Here is a 7,800-nt window from a genome sequence, read left to right on the forward strand (position 1 = left end):
ATAGTGTTTATTATGACATGTCATATTATAAAGTGTGTGGTGTGGGAGCTGTGTTTGGAAAAAAAAAAAAAAAACACCTGTAATTCTATTTTAACCATTTATCACAAAATTAGTATTTTTTCCACTAATCATGTCATTATTTACTGTATGCTTAAGTGTGCTTTATTCTCTTCTGGATCCACTTCCCACCTCGACTCCCCTTCTCCATAGAAGAAATGCTTATAGTTACATAATGGATCTCCATGGAAAAATCAGCTCAGGTTATATTAAACTTATTGTACTTGGCTATTTGAAATTTTCATTATAAGTGCCTGAGAACACAAGGAAGGATGAAAATGGAATGTGAGGAATCAGGTAAAGATTAGTGGACTACCTTGGGATGAGTCTCGAACATCTTTGTTGTGTAAACTTTTGCTTTCATATTTTTAGAGCACTTATCTAAAAATACTTTTTACAACCAAAGGCAATTTTTCCAACCCCTTGATGATTATGTTCACTAGAAACAGAAGTGTGTTCCAGTAAGTCTGATTTCTATTTATATGTTATCAACATTTTAAGTAGTTTTCCTCTCTTTCTTCATCCCTGTAAACTCCCTAAATTCAAATTTTGCATTCTCTCCAACATTTAGCACATCGTTGGTGCTCAATAAATGTTTAACAGTTGGGATACTTATGTTTAACAGCTGCAACATTGACTCCAAGGACAGCTGCATTTTAATGGTGTGTGAAGTGATTTATATGTAAGCTGCTAAAACTCATAACTAAAGCACTTAGCACTTTAGGCTCCTCTGGGACTAAAGGTGATAGATTAAGGTAAAATGATATTATTATTTAATTCCAAAAGAGGTAAATTACTCTGGCAAAATGCTATTTGATGTTGCTGGCAAACCACTGTGGTCTAATGCTACGCTGCCATCAGGAAACATGGCCCAGCGGTTACAACTGTGGTGTAGGAGGCAGGAGTCCTGGGTACTATTTCTGGTTAATTCACTGACTTCCTGGGTCACCTTGGGCAACTCACTTAACCTCTCCATGCCTCAGTCTCCCTCCTTAGGAATTGAGGAGGGTAAAGATTTTCAACATTCTGTTCTGAAGGGACATTTTAAGAATAAAACTTTGAAATGTTTCATTTGTCATTTTTGCAATAATGGATGATTTGTTTTTCTCCCAGCTGCATTGCTGGCTATAGGAAGGCAGTGCATATTAATATGCCCTTAGCTGGAATGCACAAGTGAGTGCTTAGAACGGCCATGGGCTCAGGAGTCTGTATTTCAGAGCAGACACCTCTCCCCATAGCTCTGTCTCATGGCTTAGCTTGATTCCACACTTGTCTGTGCACAATTCTTCCCATTTTGCCTTCACTGTTTTTACAGATTCTGAAGAAAAGAAATAAGCACAAAAATCAACACATGGTGGTAAAAACAGTTTGGATGGTGAATCAAATCTGTCAATGACCAGAGAAGAGCCTGCTCATGTGTTTGGGAAAAATGACACACGAAACTCAAAACTTAAAGCTTCTGCAGTTTCTTAAGTTGAAGAAGGAGTAGAGGACAACAGAGGGTCCTTATCTCAGTCTGTTTCAGCCCAGAGAGCCTGCTGAATGAGTATGTCATATAATTAGAGCACCGAGCTTTTCAGATTTATAGGACCGTATTTTGAATTTTAACCACTTTTCTTCCCTCTGAATTCCTGGAATGGCTACTTAGGCTGCTGTTCTTGGCAACACTTAGGCAGGTAGCAATTCATCCACACTACCTGTCATATGTAAGTTCTTTCAGAAATTAGGAGGTACAAGGTAGGCAGCACACAGTGGGAAAAGAGAGAATAAGAGAATATCACTATGTAAAATCTACTTAGTTTTGTAAGTTATAGACTAAAATGTTCCACTAAAAAATTTTCCTTATGATTCTTTGTCACTGATGAAAATATATTGGGCTTTTCTTGGGAGTATGGAGACTGTCACTGGCTATGATCCTCATTTTAACTATCTTTAGAAAGACAATAATTAGCACACACTTAAATAGTGCAATTGCCCCTGGACAGGGAAATTGAAGTAACCTTGAAGGATACTGGGAAATACAGTGATCATGAAGGTAAAGAAAAAAGATTGTATGGGGGACATAAATATGCTCAGCTACTTTTTTGAGTTTATGAGATATGGCTACTGGTCACCATATATTTTATTTTTTTAACTGGTGATAGTTGTATACTATGCTGTGATTTATTTCTATTTTGTAATTTTTTTTTTTTTTTTTGCAAAAAGCATCTTAATTCAGGTATGCTTTTCTAGTATGAGAATATATGCTAAGTTTATAAAACTCTCCCAAATGTGGACTGAAAGACAAAGAATTGGCTAGGCTCTTATTTACAGCTTTAATCAAGATATTTATCATGCAATGAAAACAACTTTTAACCATAAAAGCTACTTTTAATACTAAAATTCCCACAGGAAAAAATAAAATCAATATTATGAGTCTAAGACATTGATTAGAGCATAGTAGAGTCTAAAACTCTGTTTCTCCTCATTACTTTTTTAAAAAATTTTTTGTATATAATCATTACTTTTATAAAGACTTAGGTTAATTTGAGGTGTCTTTGGAGTGTGACTTTCAGATTTTGGTAGAAGACGAAATAGGTACTAAATGCCAACAAATCCTTATCAGAAAAAATATGTGTATATATAATACTTAATACAGGTAGTAAGAAGCAAAGATTTTATGACAAATAAGATTTTGTGGCAAATAAAAAGCTATATAAGGAGATAATTGTTAATGATTCTTAAGAATTTTTTTTTTTTTTTTTTTTTTTTTTAGGGAGAGCGCAGGTTGAGGGGAAGAGGAAAAGGGAGAGAGAGAATTCCAAGCAGACTCCCCACTGAGCACAGAGCCCCCTTGGGACTTAATCTCACAACCCCAAAATCATGACCTGAGCAGAAATCAAGAGTCAGATGCTTTAACTGACTGGGCCAGCCAGGCACCCCAATTGTTAAGAACTTTTAATGCTGATTTCGTTATGCTGAGTATGAAGGTATTTTGAGGAAATGACACATCAGTTAATGTTGATGTTAACCCACAAATAAGGTGTGAAAGACAGCAATGGCTAAAAAATACAAAATTTTAAAAAGTAAATAAATTGAATTGAATTTCACAAAACATTAAGGTATTAAGCCAGATTTATCCAATGTATAGTATACCTCAAATCTTTGTGACTCAGTGAAATCAAACAGAGATGAATTATTTGATTAGATTGACTTATGCAGGTAAAAACAACATAATTACTGACTGCCAGGTTTTACCAACAACACTATGAGGTATGTTACTAACCACAAAGAAAGGTTAAGTAACTCGTCTGACATCACACAGCCAGTAAGTGATAGAACTGAGACAGCATAAATTGACTTCACACTATGTATTCCCAACTGCTACACTGTGTTCCCACTCCAGGAATTTTGTGAATTCTGCAGACATGGTGGGACTAAAGTGTCAAGATGCTAGGTGGATTTAGGCATGCTACAATGGTCTCCATATTAGCAAAATTACCTTTGAGAGATACAGACTCAGCTATTTTTCCCTATCCACGATACACATAAACGCGGATACACACACAGATACACACATTATCAGCTTGTAAGGTAATTCTCCAGTGTAATAATACTATCTCAGAATTGTAAAGATCTACAAGTAATTTGAAAAAGCTCACATGGATGTATTTATGTCAAGAACCCCGAGGGTCTGAAAAAGCACCCTACTTACAAGCTAAGGGTTAGCCTACCATAGACTCATGAATGCTCGAAAGAGATGATTCCTGTGTTGGATACAAAGGCCTCGGTTATTCTTGGCTAAACAGGCAGCATAGGCTTCATGTTTACACTGATACCCTTCCCCACTACCAGATCCCAAGGGAGTCACTCAGAGACAGATCGAGGTAGATGCTGTGCACACAGTGTGTTTGTGTCACAGCTGAGAAATCCAGTCTTTAAAGGGGCTGCAAGCAAACCTGCCCAACACTTGCCTGGAGGGACACCTCACCGTGTTATATTACTGTTATTAGAGTGGGCAGCAAAGAAAACTACCTGCTGTCCAGGAGGGTGACACTACCTTTGCCTTCCAAGGCTGCTTGCCACTCTCGAAAAGAATGTCTTAAAAGACATTTTGGAAAAGATATCTGGGATAAAAGTTATTAGTAACTCTGCTGACAAGATATGCACATTCACATAGAGACCCATGGAGAACTGTCTCCCAGCCATATATTGTTTTCCATAATCCTTGCTGTCTCATTTGACACAAAGTCTGTGAGATTTGTAGGGTAAATCTCAATCTTATATTTTCTATTTTATAGATTTTTCTAATTATAAAGTGATTCTATTGACTAGATAAGACTAATATAGCTTCTGTAACCTAAAAATAATTTAGTTGATGAAGTATGTTGGTATTTGAAAAAAATCCCAAATAGACAAATTGATATTGAAGGAGAATAATTCTTATAAAATAAAGGATTAATGTAAAAGGGATTCCCCCCAATACTATTTTATATTCTTTGCTTATTTCTTATTAGCTATTTGACCAGGGGCAAAGGAGCTAGGGTCAGGGTATGTATTGGTAATCACTGACAATTGAAGGAGGAATAGAAATAAAAATAATATACTTTGTAATTTACATTATTAATCAATAGAAAAAGAAATAGAAGATTGATCTGAATTGATACCCTATGGAGGACTACATCTTATATGTTAAGCAATGTAAGCCTGTATAGAAATACCATTACATGAATAATGCACTTAGCTGCCCAGGTTCCAGGGTGTATAACTTCTAAGTGCACTCAATTCTGAGACCAAGACATCCTTTAATAATTGGACGAGTTTAAACCCTAATGAATGTGTTCTACTCCAGGAATTTCAAAGTAATTTGCTACTATTACGAGGCTCTTTAATTTAGACAAGGCAGGTTAGATTTCAGCCCACTTTGATGAACAAAATCAAGCCACAGAAAGTTGGTTATTTGTCTATCATTAATGAACAAAGAAGAGATATTAATGTAGTGTCATGTAGGGGGTGTGTGAGGGCTGGGGATAGGATGGCTCTCATTTTCTGTCTCAGCTCCTACACGAAGTGATAAAAAAAAAAAAAAGAAAAGCAAGGAAGCCAGTGGAAGTCTCTGCCAGCTTGAAGTGAATTAAAGCAAGCAGCCAAAGGGCAGTGAATAGTGTTGAACATTTACTCAGAAGTACTCTTTGGGTCTGTGGCTATTTCAACACCAAATGAGATTATTGTTTCTCATTTTAGGAAGCCTTTCCATTATTACTGATGACCAACACAAGCAGAAAAATGGCCACGATTGTACAACATCCAAAATATATTTGCAGTAAATTCTGGAAGATTTGGCCTCATCCATCAATTGAATAGGTTGTCCTAAATACAAAAGATCATTCAACTCACAGCATCTGTGTAGCTGTTGACAAGCTATCATTGTTCAGTGGGACATTTAAACCTTGTCCTTCAGCAAAGTGAAGTAAGGGAAACATTCTCATCAAAAGTCAAAATCTAAAAAGCAAAAATTTGACTGTCAAATGGTCAAGTATGTTAAAGGTGAAAAATAAAGCTGCTCAAACACTTGGGTCTTTTTTTAGACTCTTGTTTCCCTGGCGCGTAGAGTCTGAGGCATGGCTCCTTTTCAGTCACGTTTCATAATTCTTTGTTCACCTACACATAAGCTCTGGACTAATAACAGTAAGGTCATGTTAACAAATTTATACACATTTCTAATCACTGTGTGGTTATTAATTTGGGGTCTATTTTAATGACTAGATCTTTAAACCTTTTGTTGCTATTTACCAGTTCCCAGCTCAGAGATATGTGTTACAGAATGAATGGGAATTCAGTATGAAAGATCAATATGAACTTAAAATTCAATTCAAAGCTGAAGATACTTTATTAATTATTCTCTTTCTAGGATTTAGCAGACCCACACCTATAATAATTGCAAAAAATAGTAGCAAAGATGATATAAGTAATATATTTTGTCATTCAGGTAAGTCCTAATAGAAATGTATCATCTAAAATTTTGGTTAAATATTGCCTTTACTTGGGGGTAAGGTAGGGTTGTCAGATAAAATGTGAGATGACTAGTTAAATTTAGATTTCAAATAAAAGATTATTTTCTTATCAGTATGTGTATGTTTGAAATATTGCATAGGACAGACTTAATTCTAAAATAGTCTTTTTGGTCTAAAATTCAAATTAAACTAGCAAAATCTCTTTTTTTCCCCTAAATCTGGCAACCCTAGTGTGAGGGAAAGTCGATGTTTGAAAATAGGAAGATTCTATTGAAGTCTCAAATAGAAAAGGTGAGGACATAGTTTTTAAGACAACAAGGCAGCTCTGGCAAGGTTTTTCTTATCCTCCCCGTTTATCAAACAAACAAGTTACCAGTACCATTTGTCCTCATCACAGTCCTGACCCATTTTTTGAAGTCCTCTGGTTTTTTTTTTTCCCTAACACTTCAAAAGTCAATTCATCACTCTGCTTGGAGATTTAGTTTTCCCCAAGTATCAGGCAGCCACGAGATGGCAGCATCAGCCCATCATACCCCACCCCCTCCCCAGCAACCCGAAGCCAATTTTTTGTACCTTGTCCTCTTTCTCTTAGCAGGTTTCAGCTTGTCACTTTTCTTCTTCCTCTTTGTTTTCTATTTTTACTTTTATTCAAATGCCAGAAAAACCAGCTGGTGGAAGAAGTCATGTGGTGCTCCACACGTTTGTCGCAGGGGGTGCTGTGACTGAAAAGCTTAACTGATTTTCTAGGCTGCCGGGCTGGATATCAGGCAGGAGGGCAAAGGGACACATGCTCTGAAAGCTGCGGCTGGGTTGATGAGGACACAGAGTTTGACTGTGCTCTGCTAAGCCCTGGACACAAGGCCGGTCCTCCTGCATGTGGGAATCTCTCTTGGCTTCTGGCAAAGATAGCCAGGAACAAGGAAGTGGGGTCGGGAGCTCAGGTGAGACTTCCCCAAGACTGGAGTTTGATTTTTAGTGGCTGTGATTTGTTCTTTTTTTTCAGGAAATGAAGTTTATTTTGACAGAAATAAAGTCATTGAATTGCCAAACTGTATACACGGAGGTGTCAGGAACTGATCTTGAATTTGTAGAGCGAGTTGAGTACTCTAGAGGTTTTTTTTTTAAGTTGTGCGAAAGAACTTTACCATTTTGTTAAAGACAGAATCTCCTAAGATTCTTGCTCCAAGGAAAAAGAGAGTTGGAGAATTCTGTGAAGTAAATGGGTTAAGTGAGTTTGAATTCCATTCTTGTCCTTACTAAGCACACGTTATCCATATAATGAAAAACACTCCTCACACTGAAATTTGTTTCCTCCCATCTCTGCGTCCTGTCCCTACTCTTGTGCTGGCCCGCAGCCACCGTGGTACCCAGTAAGATCTGTAGGAGATATCTGTGCAAAGGTTTTACTATTGATATTGACTAATACTGCTGTCTCAGAATCCACACATTAGTTCTTTCCAGGGATATAACATTTTTCATTTGACTATTCCAAAGCAGGTTAGAAACATAGTTTAAACATAGTTTATCCTATTTGTACTACTTCATTGTTCTTCACGTTTGCCAACATAAAATTAGGTATTATATATATATTAAGCTGGATATTTCTCCTTATACTTCTTTTATTTAGTGGAGAAAATCAAGTACAAGACTCCTTTAACATGTTTGACATAGAACTCCTGAATTCTTTTTTGGCTTACAAATGGTAATACTAAGGGAGTCTTCTCTGAGCACAATGGACTTGATCTTTGCC

At 36.6% G+C, this 7,800-nt stretch overlaps 1 long non-coding RNA gene across 1 annotated transcript; it reads left to right on the plus strand.

The window, feature by feature from the left end:
* Positions 1 to 328: 328 nt before the first annotated feature.
* Positions 329 to 5,529, plus strand: LOC116864796. Its single transcript, XR_004382086.1, has 3 exons — positions 329 to 354; positions 1,373 to 1,603; positions 5,281 to 5,529. It is a non-coding gene; the product is annotated as an uncharacterized LOC116864796 (long non-coding RNA).
* Positions 5,530 to 7,800: the final 2,271 nt, after the last annotated feature.

The sequence above is a fragment of the Lontra canadensis genome, unplaced genomic scaffold (assembly GCF_010015895.1).
Source record: "Lontra canadensis isolate GAN:19392208 unplaced genomic scaffold, GSC_riverotter_1.0 scaffold6, whole genome shotgun sequence".
Lineage (NCBI taxonomy): Eukaryota > Metazoa > Chordata > Mammalia > Carnivora > Mustelidae > Lontra > Lontra canadensis.